At 41.4% G+C, this 16,113-nt stretch overlaps 1 protein-coding gene and 1 pseudogene across 3 annotated transcripts in view; one reads left to right on the top strand and one right to left on the bottom strand.

Moving 5' to 3' along the window:
* The window catches only part of LOC144942254 (acid-sensing ion channel 1-like), a 201,265-nt gene that overhangs the window by 126,199 nt on the left and 58,953 nt on the right, over positions 1–16,113 (bottom strand). The window lies entirely within an intron of this gene.
* On the top strand, positions 1,329–1,802 carry LOC144946985 (large ribosomal subunit protein uL23 pseudogene; annotated as a pseudogene).

Genomic DNA, 16,113 nt, shown 5'->3' with positions numbered 1-16,113 from the left:
CATCATACGTAAGCACGTTTCATCCAACAATATAATTTATTGCCACCTAGTGGAATCTTTAATAAAATAAACTTGAGTGGTTTGTTTTAATAGTGAGTATATAAACAAACAAGATGTATTGTAAGAGTCACTTTATTTTTCATTAATATTAAAGAAGTGAAGTTGCCTTTACATGCTTAAGCTGTTAGTTTATTCATTGCATGGGTGGACCTTATCCTTATCAATCATCCAGACATTTGCCCCCCCTGAGAGATTTTGCAGGAGCCGCCACTGGGTTACAGTATTTGCTTCATGACATGGCATTATGGTCCCAGCTGTCTGAGAGGACATCATCACCTGTCCTTGGCAATCCTGAGACGACAAGTCTTGTATAAACTACAGCACCACCAGTCGACAGTGACTTTCAACCTCAACATAAATTGGGCAGCACATCCTGTTAATCACCAAGACAATTGGTTATCATCGACCAATTTTTACTACATTGTGAATGCTATGCAATTTACAATTGTTTTCTAGCACAATTTCAAAGAGAATCAAACTTTTAATGGATTCGTTTTTTTTATACTCAGCAGGAAGTAAATTTACAAATGTTCCTTCTTGGCATGCTCCATTTTAACCAAGCACGTTGAGAACACATGACAGGACTAACAGCTCCTATCATTTTAATTGCTGGAGGGGTTGCCCGCCCTACGTGAAAATCCTGGCTCCGCCATTGTCTGCGGGAAAGACATGGCTACACTAAACATACCATCATGTATGACCGAGATATTCCTAACTTGTAAAATGATCTACAAAGAAACCGTCACAGTTCAAACATGTCAATTGCTTGTTGATTTATTCAATTTCCCAGTGCTCGGGTAAATTTCTGTGGCACATTAGGAATGGACCACTCTTTTAATTGTTTTCTCGTGCAGCAAGGGAGTAAAGTGTGGTTTTGTGAAACTCCTTATGTGCTGTGCAATACATCGATGCATGTGTACACCAGCATGCGATAACGGAGTTGGGCCTGTAGGGGGCTGGCAGGGTTATTGATTAATCGCACTTGTACACCAGTCACATGGTTAATGGCGACTCGGTTGAAGATTGCTGTGTGTGACACACGTGCTGTTGCATCTTACAAATTAACCACAATAAATGTGTTTGCCCTCAATTTGGAGCACCTGCCCACGTCCTTCATTTCGAGTGTGCAACATTTTATGGCGAGCCAGACAGGAGAGTTTCCTAGAGTTCACTGATGGGGATCAGCTCTTCCAACGAGACGGACCAAGAAATTGTACGGGCACCAAATGTAAAGACAGTCGTGCAAGGATCTGAACGTTCTTCACATCATGGTGCCCAAGCCCCGCAAGGAAGCAGCGGCCGCGGCTCCGGCCAAGCCCGAGGGGGTCAAAGGCAAGGGGCATCCTGAGGGCGGCAAGGCCCACGGGGCCGAGGGTGGCAAGGACCGGGGGGCCAAGGCGCGGCCCAAAGGCGAGGCGAGGGCCAAGGCACTAAAGGCCAAGAAGAACGTGCTGCGCAGGGTGCACGCGGTGCGCCACCGCAAGGTGCACACCTTCCCCACGTTCTCCAGGCCTCACATGCTGTGGCTGCAGCGGCAACCCAAGTACCCACGCAAGAGCGCACCCACGCGCAACAAGATGGACCACTACGCCATCATCAAGTTCCCACTGACGACTAAGGTGGCGATGAAGAAGATCGAGGACAACACGCTGGTGTTCATCACAGACGTGCGCACCAACAAGCACCAAATCAAGCTGGCGGTGAAGAAGCCCTATAACATGGGTGATCAAGACAAAATATAAGCTGTGGTCATTTGGTTGTTAAGTTGTTTAAGATATTTTTTGTTAGTGTTGTGTTTAATATGTTAAGAAGGGGTTATTGCTTAAGATGGAAAAAAATGGTGAGGAAAAGGTTTCAAGTATGTTGGTAGGCTGATATGTAAGTACCCAAGAACTAAATTCCACAAGGCATTATTTTAACAGGTACTGGGAAAAGAATCCTAACCATTTCTGGTCAGTAAAATGTGAAGCATGGTTTATTAATACCAGAGTGTCTGGTAATTCCAAAAGCATAATCTAATGCTTGGGTTCCTGTCTCTTTGTGCACAAAGAGTTGGAGCTCACCCAAAAAAGAGAGCTTATGGAGTGGCGCTATCTTGGAAGGGATATCTCTAGAGAAATTGTTTTCACGATTTTATAAACTCCTTTCATGGCCAGTTTAAGGAAAAAGACTGCAAAAGGTTGCAAGGGGGAAAATGGAGTGTCGAAATGACACTCATTCTGTGGGGGAGAGTGTGGCACATTAGGAATGGACCACTCTTTTAATTATTTCCTCGTGCAGCAAGGGAGTAAAGTGTGGTTTTGTGAAAGTCCTTATGTGCTGTGCAGTACATCGATGCATGTGTGTACACCAGTATGCGATAACGGAGTTGGGCCTGTAGGGGGCTTGCAAGGTAATTGATTAACTGCACTTGTACACCAGTCACATGGTTAATGGTGACTCAGTTGAAGATTGCTGTGTGTGCATTTTACAGATTTACCACAATAAATGTGTTTGCCCTCGATTTGGAGCACCTGCCCACGTACTTCATTTCGAGTGTGCAACATTTCTGTTACACGTTTACGGTAATTACATTTCACAGGGTGTTATAAATTAAAAGTATAAATGTAAGTTAAACAAACTCAACTACTTCCCATGTAAAACGCTCCAAATTTGTTTATGCTTTTCAACACAGGAGTGAAAATACAGCATATTATGGGGTTGTCACACATGAGGGGGGGCGGGCACCAGGGGGTGGGGAAATGGGAATGTTGGGGGTCCATCGCCCAGCGACCGGGGTACTTCCTCTGGTATCTAAATGCTCTTGAAGTAAATGGAAAGATACTCCTCCGCTAAACACCGTATTGAATGTGCTTTTGAACATTCGGCCAAAACATGATGCTGCATTCAGGTTAAAACAGTTTATGAATAGTTTATTAAAATCTTGCATTAAATGTTAGTGTCCCGTAGACGGCCTTCAAGTTCACGTAAATCTCCTGGTATGGAATATGACTCCTTACAACATGCAACCTGCCACATTCTTAAATAATCCACAAGACATTCCAAAAGGTTATGGATCACCTACAAAACCACGTATTTAATTTTTTTTCTTCAAAGGCAAATATATTTAAGGAGTCTACATCACTCCGGAATTTTTAAGCGGTTTGTAAACTGTGGATGTGTGCCGCTGTACAGTATATTTTATGGTAAAAAAATTATTATGCAGCTTAACTTGTGATGACAGCCAGCACCTCATATACCATTCTATAGCCAATGGCAAAATAATATCACACCCTATTTGAGCCAACCTCAATTTCACCAATTTCACCACATGAATGTAGTAGTTGTACAATGCAATATAGTAAACTGTGAATAGAGATATTTTTAAAAAATGTGCACTGTAAATAACTCAATTAGATTCTTAATTTTGGAGCAATTAAATGTACAAATTAAGTCAATTAAAATGAAACCACTTATTTGGTGATACTATGTTGGCAGTGATGCACAAATAACGAAAATAGTGTCCATGAGCTGCACTCTCTGTGGCTGTAAAGAACGTCCTTCGCCCAAAACGTCACGTGTCATACTCTACAGCTGACGCTTTCTTTATAAGGCAGTGTTATTGACGCATGTGAGTTTTTTGTTACAAAAATGGTAAGCTTATTTAACCTTAAAATATATTCATTGTTATTCCTGAAAAGTGTAACTTCACCAGACGCCTAATTTTGTAAACAAACAACAATCCCAAGCACCTTTGAAAGGGTAATTTTTCCATAATTACGATAAATAGGAAGGTGCCTTCGTCAGCAATCGAGATGAAAATGTAAATAAGCACCACGCTTTAAATGGATGAACTGCCTTACTGTATGAGCTTGATATAATTCAGATTAATCTCCACCTCCCCTCCCCTCCCCTCCAACACAGGGAGAACCATTAAATAAGGGCAAGTGTCAGTCAGTCAGTTTATTTCAGGTAGGGCCCACTGAGCTAACAAAGCTCTTTTTCAGTGACGATGGGTCGTTGTCTTAATGGGGTAAAGAAGCACGAGAGGTCGATGGGCTATGACTTTGTCTCGTATAGCCTGCAGGCACATGAGGCGTAACACTTCTCAATGGCCGACAAAGTAGATTTATCCATCACTACAAGCATCTCAGCTGTGTGTCTATTTCGAAAATGTGACCTGACATCGATACGTTAGTGGGAGGAAAAAGGCACAGGCATTGCAATACAGTGGTACCCCGGAGATCGAACTTAATTCGTTCCAGAAAGCCATTCGAACACCGATTTGCTCGAACACCGATTTAATTAATTTTCCCCATAAGAATTAATGTAAATGACATTAATTGGTTCCAGACACAAAAAATATCTCATTATAAAGCATTTTACACGAAGTTTACAGTAATTACATGCATAAAATCATACAAAAAAACAAGAAACACAATAAATAAATTGAATAAATGAATAAATATATGGAATAAATGAAATAAATGAACATTGAACTTCACTTTACCTGTAGTAAGGAGAGTTGATGGCTTGAGTGGAAGGTGGTGAGGAGGAGGAGGTGGTGGTGTTATTATTTGGAAGGGGAGTCCCCTTTGTCTGGGCAAGCGTCATGCACGCTGGCCATACGCGTCTCAGCCGTACAGGCTTTTTTCAAGTCGTGATTGCCCGTTCGACCTCCGAATTTCGTTTGGTTTTCGGGGCAAAAAATGTTCGGAAATATCGTTCGAACACCGATTTGTTCGAGTTCTAGTGCGTTCGATTTCCGAGGTCCTACTGTATTGCGCTATTGGTGAGCCCTAATTTTTTGCGGTCTTGGTTAATGTTTGAATAATGCTAAACACAAAATGAAAAGGTTCCCCATCCCTGCTTTAAGATCTGAGGAGCTATACTGGACAGGGTTACCCCCACTGGTTCGATTATAATCGGTGAGAGGTGAAACAAAATGTGCTCCCTTATTCAACTCGTACTGCCCTGAATGGTAATGTACTGTATTGTGAAGCAGCACCCATAATTTCACAGATCCCAGTCCCCAGCAGCTCTGGATGCACGAGCCATAACTTTGGCTGGGGAGGTGAAGGAGCAGGGGGTTCTAATAATCACCGAGACATGTTATAGGCCAACCATTCACATGAGCATGCTGGATTATTTATTTCCACCACTGACTATATACTTCTGTATTTGAATATTGCCACGCTCGACAGATACATCTGATGCTCCAGCATTATAACGACGTCGCCACGCAGGAAAGCAGTGGTGTGTCTGCATCCACTTCAGTGAGCACATCACCAACGCTGAGGTTCCCCGTTGAACAGCATCTACTGTGGTCTGCGCGGGTGGATGCCTCGCACAGAATCATCAACAGCCTACCGTGGGACTGGAGCTGACCTCTGGGCAGACCACGATTGACGTGGACGCGCACTGTTGAGGCTGACTTCAAACATCACCGTCTTGGACTGTGCTCAGCGTGGTGGTGGTGGTGGTGGTGTGCTCAGGATAGGGTCATCTGGAGACATCTTGTGGGGACCACTGCACTTTGGCCAGGGCCAAGCGACTGAAGATGATGATGATGAAGATGATACATAAAACATGCATACTCCTCTTCAGAATCAAACCTTGCTGAACGGGAGACAAAAATGGGAGAAATAAATTCGGACGTAAAACTAAATTGAGGTGAGGAGAAAGGAGCACACTCCATATATGTCAATAGTGACAACGCTTTCTTTTGCAGAGGGTGACATGACAGCAATTATGGAGGTGTGGATTTCTTAGCGTTTTTGTGAATCAAATACGGCATTTTAGAATTCAATCGTAATTCAGAGAGAGTTGTTTAGTTAATATTAAAGCTCTCAAACCACTACAACATCAATGTATTTCATACGTAGGCCCCAACAGTAAGTCATGCCGATGTAGCATTCCGAATGTATGAAGAAATTAACCAACTTGTAAATGGGCAAAACACACAACACCATCACGTTGGGAGACGTCAATGCAACGTGAGGGGTAAGGAGCAGAGATAGGAGGATTGGTTATTATTACATCAGAGACAGGAAAAACAGAGGAAAGCATATATTAGAGTTCACAGCCAACAGGGATATGACGGTTACCACTCATGGTGCTGGAAGGATTAGCAGAAGGCTCAAGAGGATGTGGCAGATGGTGCAAAATAAGTTCAACATACAAACATAGACTAGGAAAGTGCATTTGCGTCATTTGAAACCGATGCAGTCATCCAAGCTCTCATTAACGAAGGCCCTAATCAGATATACAAGATCAAACCCATTTTAAATATTTAACAGCTACAATTATATTGTGTGTAACAAATTAGTAGAGGAGTCAGGAAACAATATACAAGGCTACTGATATAATAATTAGAAGATATGTTCCGAAAATTTGAATGAATAAATAAAGTCATACATTTAAATGGAGACAATATTCACCATCTGACATTTGCTAACAACACTAAAACAAATAATAAATATGAACGACAAGAAATGGTAGAATAAAAAAAAGGCTGCAAAGTTGAGCTCAAGATAAAGAGCAAAAAAAGGCACATCTAAAAGTTTGTACAAATTAAAACAGCCATTTGAGGACACAACTGAAAAACAACAGCCTAAAATGTATACCTTGGGCAATTAATGAAGGCAGACTGGGATCAAAGTTATGAAATAAAGAGGCACCCAAGAACAAGGTGGGGTGCTTTAGAAAAAAACAATTTTATCATATATATAACAGAGCAATGTGTTGCAGAAGAACGTTTTCAATCAGTGCATATCATCCACTGTGACATGGATCAAAAACACGGACTCTAAAATAACGTAACAAAAGTTGAAAACTATGCTGTGATGCATTCTGGCAACTACACTGAAGAGGCATCAAAAAGAGTTTTGAGTAAAGTAAGGGGGATTGGGAAGTACACATCGCAATAAAGGATCATGGTTGATGGATGAGACTGGTGATGAAATGGCAGCCAAAGGATGAAACATTCCCAAGCCCAAGAGTATGAATAGTCCAATCAAGGTAGAGTTTATAGATGTGTTAGAACTCAACAACGTGCCATTGCAGGAGGACTCAATGTTGAGTGATGTATCCAGAGATATGAGATTTGGCAAGTAGGATTGCTGTTAGAGCACATCCTACTATGGGAGATGCACATGTATTCCCATGAAAGTCTGCACTCCGTGAATAACAAAATCTAGCAGTGGTCCCACTACCCTTTCATGTCTGTCATTCACATGCCCTTTACCCCTGCATATTATTCTGGCCACTCCACTCTTTAAATATATAATTAAATCACTAAAATCCATCCTCCCCTTCAGTGCACCTAACTTGGGACGCTTGCTTTAATTTTAAAAGAAATTTGCTGTCATTGATCGCATTCATTTGGATCAATCAAATGTCCCCCTAGTTTTTGTCCATTGGGGGGTGGTTGAAATTGGTTTCACCAGCCCTGGTTCATAAGTGGTTGGGGATCTCACCAGAGGCTCCCACTTGAAGCGTCTCCAACGGTGAAACCACTCGTGAAGTCAATGACATTTGAAAATACTTCTCAAAAAGTATTAAATAGCATTGTATAATTAATAGTTACAAAGCACTATCAATATCTAGAAAAAGTTCTAAAATCAATGCAAGACTTCAGACTCATTGTGTGCAAATTATAGAAATGGTTAATATTACATGTTTAAATCTTGACTTAAAGCTTTCGTGACTGCAGGTCTTTCGGTCAAGTCACATAGGACAACATTTTTTTTACAAAAAACTACGACGTTTCGACCACAACACAAGCAATCGTAAATCGTCATCAGGAGATCTGTGAAGGATGTGATCCCTGACATGCAATACCCCGGCGTCTACAAACTAAGTTGTCTGTGGCAGTAGTTACATTGGGGAAACTAAGCGACATGTCTCGGACCGCGTTCATGAACATAAGGCAGATCTGAAGCACGGTAGGACCAATACCTCGGCCGTGGTTGATAATTGTTTTAATGCGGTGGGCTCACACGAAATTGATTTATCTAAGACGAAGGTACTTTGCAAGCCCACTGGCTATCAATAAAGATTCGTTCATGAAGCCATCCAGATATAGACACAGACACAATTTCAACCGAGAAGATGGGTACAAACTGAGAAATCATTGCAAGGACGTTATTAACCAGTTTAAATCATAACTGGCTGTGATGTTTCCATCCTACCTTCCGATGTTAGTTGTTATTTTCGACTCTCTGGTTTTACATTAACAGGTTAAATGTCTCACACTAACACAGCCGCCATTGCTCATGTCCTCGATGTGGCGGCGGCTCTGCGATCTTACATTGACATGCTAATCTCTCACGATACAATGGCCACCTCCGCATGTGATCTTACATTGACATGCTAATCTCTCACGATACAATGGCCACCTCCGCATGCGATCTTACATTGACATGCTAATCTCTCACGATACAATGGCCACCTCCGCATGCGATCTTACATTGACATGCTAATCTCTCACAATACAATGGCCACCTCCGCATGCGATGTTACATTGACATGCTAATCTCTCACAATACAATGGCCACCTTCGCGCCCTTGTCGTGGAGGTAGCTCTCCGATCTTACATTAACATGCTAATTTCTCACTTTAACATCACTAGCCCCGCCCACTTCGTTTATGACCCTTGGGTTAAACCCATTTCAAACCTTTAAAACAGCCTGCCTCAGTAGCTTTCCTCTCTTTTTTCTCCTGACGACGATTGCTTGATTTATTTAATAAACTGTAGCTGGATTAAATATGGAGGCACATGTAGAAGTATTCACTGTGAAAGTAATTTGATATTTGCTTATGACTGCATATTTTGGTGTAATGCCCCAACATGCATTTAACCAGAAAAGTAAATTATTTTTACAGCGTTTAAAAATGGCTCAATTTTGTAGCACCGCATATGTTGTATAAAATATTTACTTTGTCAACATCTTTTTTAAATACAGCAAAACATTCCCACCGACACATTTGCCCTCACAATTTTTTTTTAGATTGATTATACGGGCGAATAGCCTCATTGTGTTCCCAAAAATTGGTGACCATTCCCGTTTGTCACTCGGTAGGATGACTAACATAGCGCGTTGATCCTTTAAACAAGTACTCACTCAAGACATATTCTGAGAATTCCTCTCCCCATGTTCTTTAATAGAAGGATTTTTTTAGGACTTACGTTAAAACTAATATCTCCTTCATATCACCACCATGTTGCGCTATTCCATATGAAAAATGTTGTCTACTCAGCCACACTATCAGGCACATCTCACAAATGCATCATGTATCCACCATTCAACTCATGTAACATGTGTTTGCAACTCAGCTATACTTTGAATGGTACAGGCCACCTTGCAGTGACCTATACCCAATGACATGCGGATATGGACTCATCCAGCCCTTTCTGAAGTGATATCACCTCCGGCTGCTATCAGTCTCCTATGACTCAGAAATCCCATAGGTGGCAACTTGTAATGGAGAGCTTCACAGCTATCAACGCCCTTGACTCTGAATGTCCTCCTACAGCTCTTGAATACCTATGATCAGACAATCAACAGGGGAGGTGGGAGGGAACTGGAGTGGCGGTGACATGTATGCGTTTTTTTTTACATTAGTCCTAAAAATATATTTATTCTCAGTGTCACCGCCACCCTCACCATTCTATATGATTAACCTTTGCCAGAGATGAAACTGAGGAGGTGGGATACCACGTTGATCAATGACACAGCAGCGGAGAGAACACCCCTACCAAAAAGCGACATCAGCGGAGGCCAACGTGTCCAGCCTATAGTGCTGGATAAAGGAACCCAGCGTACTTTCTGTGGCCAATTTACCAATGGCCATCATTGGAGGTCCATTGTCACCATCACTATCGGTTACGTGAGGGTAAATTTCCACGAGCACCACCGACCTGAGTTACGATAACACAGGGTAATCCATCTCTTCAACCAAGCAGCTGGTAGATCCACTGAGCTATCGGATATGCCTTTCTGAAGGAAAGTTCTTGCAAAGCAGGGTGCGCAGGCCTTGTGAGGGAATCCCGCCTTTCCAGCAAAAGTCTAACCACACGTAAAATATTCTCTGCGCTTTCAGATGCGCTTCTGTGGCCGTCTGGAATGCTCTTCCTTCCGATATTAGGAAGCTACTGGAGCTATGCACTTTTAAATCTAGATTGAAAGCTAATTTCTTTAGAAAAACATTTTCTGTTAAGTTCGTTGTCCTTCCTCTGCACCTCTGATTAACACGGTTGGCTACGTATGGTGCAAAAGAAGTTCAATAAAAGTGCATACAACCAACACAAACTCTGAATAACAAAAAACACGGCCATGCAGCAATGGCAACGGCACGGCATATTGTCGCCAAGATCCATGGTGAAGAATTTTGCAACGAGCTTCCTTAAACCTGACACTGACACCCAGTGTATAATTACAATTACAATTGTGTAACATGTATTGAATTGCAATCACAGTGTCATTGTAATTTCAGCTGACCAAGCTCCCGCAATTGTAATTATAATTCATCCGAGGTCAGCCAACACCAGTCATCGACACCACTCATCGCACGTGAGTGTTTAAGGTTGAGTCGCACGCACCGGTTGATCATGTGTGTTGTGTGAATGTACGTGAATGGAGGCATAGGGTTTGTGTGAAAACAAAATTGGTGATGATTTATTTTGTAAGATATGGCTTGTAGTTTTTTTTGTAAAAGACAGAATTCATCAAATGGAATGGTGAGTGGCAAATGGAATGGTGAGTGGGAAGAAATGTACCTTTTCCAACACAATATGCTAATTTAGGATAATCTCCAGTGTGAATGTTAATTTTAATGACGGATAATGTCCTAAATGTGTCCATATCATATGCATGAACATTAATGTTTACAGAAACCATGCATGCAAGGACAGAAAATACCAGCTTGGCTTTGACCTATGAATCTCTCTGCAGATAATGTGATTATCGCAGCTTACTCCCAAGAGTCGCAACACCATCACACAGGGCTGCATGTGAATGCACAATCCTGCACAATCCTTCTTTTGTTCTTCCATTTGGGATGTAGAGCCATGCCTCAGACACCTGTTTTTCACAAATAGTCCATCTGTAGTCAATAGCAACTACTACTAGCAATCAACCCCTAAAAGTCTGTTCATTACCACCTAGTCTAAAAGACACTTCTTCCCTGCTGATACACGGGGCTCGAGTTCGTTTGCAAATCTTACTCATGAGACTGAAATTTCCTTGTGGAATGGTTATAACTGCACTCCACACACAACCACACAGCGGGTCAGTAGCCAGGGGAGCAGTCATGGGATTCATCAGCATGCTCACCCTGCCAATGGACTGAGGCAACCAATTAGGCCTCGTCCGTGTGAGACCTTCTCTTTACTTCGCTTATGCAAAGAATTGTCACACTTAGCCAAAGTTGGCTTGGATGATAATGATAATCATGAAGAGGAAGACAATGATGATGATAAAGTTGGAACTCATAGTGGTTCTAATGATAAATGATGATAAATTAGTATGGTAAATTAAGATTATGGTCATAATAAATGATGATGATAATAGGTGAAGATGATGATGATGATTCTGATAAATGGTTGTAAGTAAAGATGATGGTAATAACAAATGACGATGATAGGTGAAGATAATGGTGATGATAAATTATTATAAATGAAGACGATCCTGTGGCAATCCACCAATCCTTACCACCAGAACACCACCATACCAGGTACTAATTTAAGGCACAAGCAACATAAGCAGCAGCAATAACAGAAATAGCAATATCATTATCACAAATAACATTACCATCATCTTCTCCATCTTCATCATGCATGCATGCGTGTGTCTTTGTCTTTGCACTTCCATTCTTCAAAGTTTAGAGCACCATGCTTCTTACACCTGCCGTTCATAAATAGTCTGGAATGCTTTGGGGGCATGGAATTTGCTGAAAGTGATGGTAGGGCACGGTGATCCTTTCAAAAGGTTTTTAGTTAAAAACTTGCTCTAAATATTTCATGGAAAAGTAGGGGGAGAAAGCTTTACAACCTAGTCATCAAATATCCACAAGGATTTTTGTAGAATGAACCATAATGCCCTCTCAGTTCCCAGAAAAAGCCATGCCCCCAAAGTATGCATATTGAGATTTGTACACGATGCAAAATTTACTCGCCACCGTTGGCCCTGCCCTAACCCCGCCTACTTTGGGCAATTCTACAATCGTAGCATTCATATTGGTTGAATTCGTGTTTTTATACAGCCACACGTAAGTTGGAATTTGTGTAAATTGGCCACTGTTGGGTGGAATGAAGGCCATTTTCCAAGCCATCGTTGCACCAAAATGTGGCGGAATGCATGGAAAAATAACCACATGAATCAGGTAGGTCTGAATTGTGATTTGCCTCCTTTACTTGTTACACAGTTGAAACAGGTACCTTCAATACAACTATTAATTTAAGTAGAGTATTTGTAATTTGTATACATGTGTAGTATGCATTCTCCTCACCACCATGTGAAGACAGATAACGGTTCCAGTCCTTGTATTCTACCTTCCTACCCACACAAAGCTTCCTCCTTCATCCACAGCACTCTCTCCCCCGTCACTCTTTCCGACATCCCTCCCTTATCCACATGGCCCCCTCTACCATTTCCTCCCCTCATCCCTGTCTCCTCATTCCCAGCCATCAATCTTTCTTCACACCACGGACCATATCTCCTCGTCTCCAGCAACCAATCCCCTTTCTTCATACCTTGGGATTACTCCTGGTCAACTAGTTGCAGGGATTAACATCAGCATGTAAGGGGTAAGGAATGACAATGTTGTGGGGACTGTTACGGGGAACTATTACACATTTATAGAATCACAATTCAACATTCTAGCTAAGACAATACCTAAATTTCAGTTTAAAAAGCACAATATCATTTGATGAACCACACTGAAATTATGTATGTGTAGTGAATGACTTGGAGACGTATTTTATTGGAGGCAATTATTTAATTAAACACCGAGCACACTTTGTACACTTTATACAATACACCCTACATTCTTACACACTCTCTGTCTCTCGCTTATACGCAACTCTACACTGGTTACTAGCCTACACACAACGCTAGCCGTCTGACACTGACGGCGCTGAACCGAGACAGCCAACAACGTCTAGCAGCGCAATTATCAAGTGGAGACGACAGCGGTGATGGCGACGATCTTCAACAGCAACAACGACGACAACGAGAGGGATCCCACTCCAAACGACAGCCCCGAGGTTCCCTCCCGGGGCCCTTTTTATCCTGTCAGCGTCGCTTCGCTCCACCCTGCCCACGCCCCCCTTCTGGAACCTACTAGCGGGCTCTCGACGTGTCCCTTCCATAACCTTTCCCCTAGATTCCTCTCGGGTCTATCACGTGACCTGCTGTCAGTCAGGGGTGCTTCAAGCTGCAGATCCCCTTCCCTGCCAGCAGCCAGCGCTATGCTGTTTAGTGACCAATTCTATGTCACTACGCATGCACCACATATGTGTGCACATCGTACATGGCTTTTGATCATTCATATTGAGCTGTCCTGACATTTAAGTGTGTATTTCAAATATATTTCATTTTTTAAGTGACAAACATCACAAATTGGCTTTGTTGAGTGGTGGCGGGTTTAACGACACAGTTAAATGTATGCAATCTAACCCAAAAAAACTCTATTGTGGATAATATTGGTCGTCAAAGCCTACATGTTAAACAGACATTTCATAAATAATAATACAAATTTAAAGTAACACTAAACAACAATATATTTGAACATGATTGCACTTTTTGTTTGCTGTAATATGTAACATTTGTGTTTAGAATACTGAGGGCAATAAGGGGAAAATCTGTGGTGGTCTGGCAGGTGGACTGCACTATGGACATGAGTGCAATTGCTAAACATTACTACCCTCAGGTCCTAAGCTTCCCCTTGACAAAGGACTGTAAATAGTTTTTGTAATTAAGATTAATTACAGACAAAAAAACAACACTGAATATATGCAATCTCTAAGATAGGAAAATATATTTAAATAAAGAAAGAATCCAAAGAATACAAACTGGTGGAATTATTAAAAGGTACAATTTCTTGCACCTCCGTTTAGCACAGTTGGCTACATACTGTGCGAAAGAAGTTCAACCTACAATATTCTAAATAAGTCTGCGTTATTAATAGTGACATAAACTCACAATATATATGTAATAGATACAAAATTCGAACAAAGGCCACTCATAATTGTTTTCATTAAAATCTAACTATTAATGCAAAAGGTATAAAATGCACAAGGGTTTGTAATATTTCAAAAAAGGTAATCTGGGATAGTACAACATTATTGCCACGTATAGGCAATAATATATTACTGCCAACATTACGACTGGATATTTGTGACAAGTAACTATTGTAGCTGAATAACAGCTTTATTAACGTGAGGGATTATCAGTACAGCATTCTCTACGTTTCTTACGTTCATGTTTAATATCGTCATGATTTGGTAAGGTCATAATTGGAGACGATTGTTGCATTCCCAGGTTCTCTTTTAACATAATCACGTGGTATCCCTGCCCCTACTGCTCCCTTTTGCTCCCTTTTGACATGGTCCAATTGGAAATTAATGGTGTTTCACAACTGTGCACAGTCGAATTACTCTGAGAGAATGTACAAAGTAGGACTAGAACCACATGACACAAGACCTTGTGCACAAGCCTGAGTGCCCATGGGATAAACTCTTGGCTGAGAAATAGCTTGGATTTGGTCTGTATCACTCAATAAGGTTTCCAGATGAACGCCAGAGGCAAGTCAATAAAATTTGTTGGCCTGTGTTTATACCCATCCATAAAATAGCACAGCAACGATAACTTACACAACAGCAAACTCTGCCGCATGCATAAAGTACGGTGAGGTGAGATTGACAACGCGTGTTGGGTAGTAAGTCTAGATAGATTTCCTTGATTTAAAGCTACTAAGGGCCATTATGTTTGTGTTTGTCTTAAGAAAAATCCACTTTAGTATTTGCATGTTTTCCATGGGAGCTGTAGCTACGAAGCACATAACTTCAGCAAATGCTCATAATTGTTTTACCTAAAAACCGTAAGACATGTTTCGCAACGCTGTGTTGTATGTTTCTCGTTTTCTTTATCACCCTCAGTTTTGGATTTGAACATCACCAAAACATGTAATACACCTGTGCCATCAAAGGCTTGCTAGACATCTGTGAGCACTGACCACCTCGATTTAAAGCTTTCGTGACTGCAGGGATTCATCTTCTTGGTTCTTTCGGTAAAGTCACGTAGAAGGGAAGTAATAAAATAATAAAAATATATACAAATATGTTTTATTTTTATTATTTTATTACTTCCCTTCTACGTGACTTTACCGAAAGAACCAAGAAGACACTGACCACCTGACAGTCACAATGGGTGCATTTTCTTGGAGGCACTCCAAATCCCAGAGTTCCTTGCCAGTAGGCATTCCAAATATATGACTGCAATGCTGGTCTGCAGAACAATGTGCGGCCAGCAAAGAAAATGTATTCGTACACGCGCCCATTTTCACTCTTACTGTAAGATGGTTGCCCGGCAAGACCTTGTTTTCACTTACGCATACAAAAAGCACTCATGCCATGTTGTATTCACGTAACAGTCGAGCGTACTTGAGTCTCCTATGCTTTTAAAAATGTTTTGGTGCTGAATATGAGCTCAAGAAATGTATAACTCTTATCTACTCTAACTCTACAGCGATGGTATGCTGCTGGCTGCTTGTGCGATTGGGCCTGTGCTCTGGAACAGTGATGAAATACACACACATATGGATGGTCAGTCGTGCAAAAACTCTCAAATCTTAGAGATAAATTTAGCTCCACCATATTGTAATGGTAATTGGGTGAAACCGTTGGAGCATTCATGGCAATCTCCAATCGTTGAATCAGACAGTGCTACTATTTTGTATGTACATCCAGAGTTGTATTAAAGCAAAATTGATACAAAAAAATAATCCAATGAAATAGGATCTACATTAAGCCAGTCGATGAATCCCAGTGACCACTGTAATGAGAAGCGGGCA

This window comes from Lampetra fluviatilis, chromosome 2 (assembly GCF_964198595.1).
Source record: "Lampetra fluviatilis chromosome 2, kcLamFluv1.1, whole genome shotgun sequence".
Taxonomy (NCBI): Eukaryota; Metazoa; Chordata; class Hyperoartia; order Petromyzontiformes; family Petromyzontidae; genus Lampetra; species Lampetra fluviatilis.
Note: the sequence above shows the minus strand (reverse complement) of the source record. Positions and strands in the feature narration are given on the sequence as shown.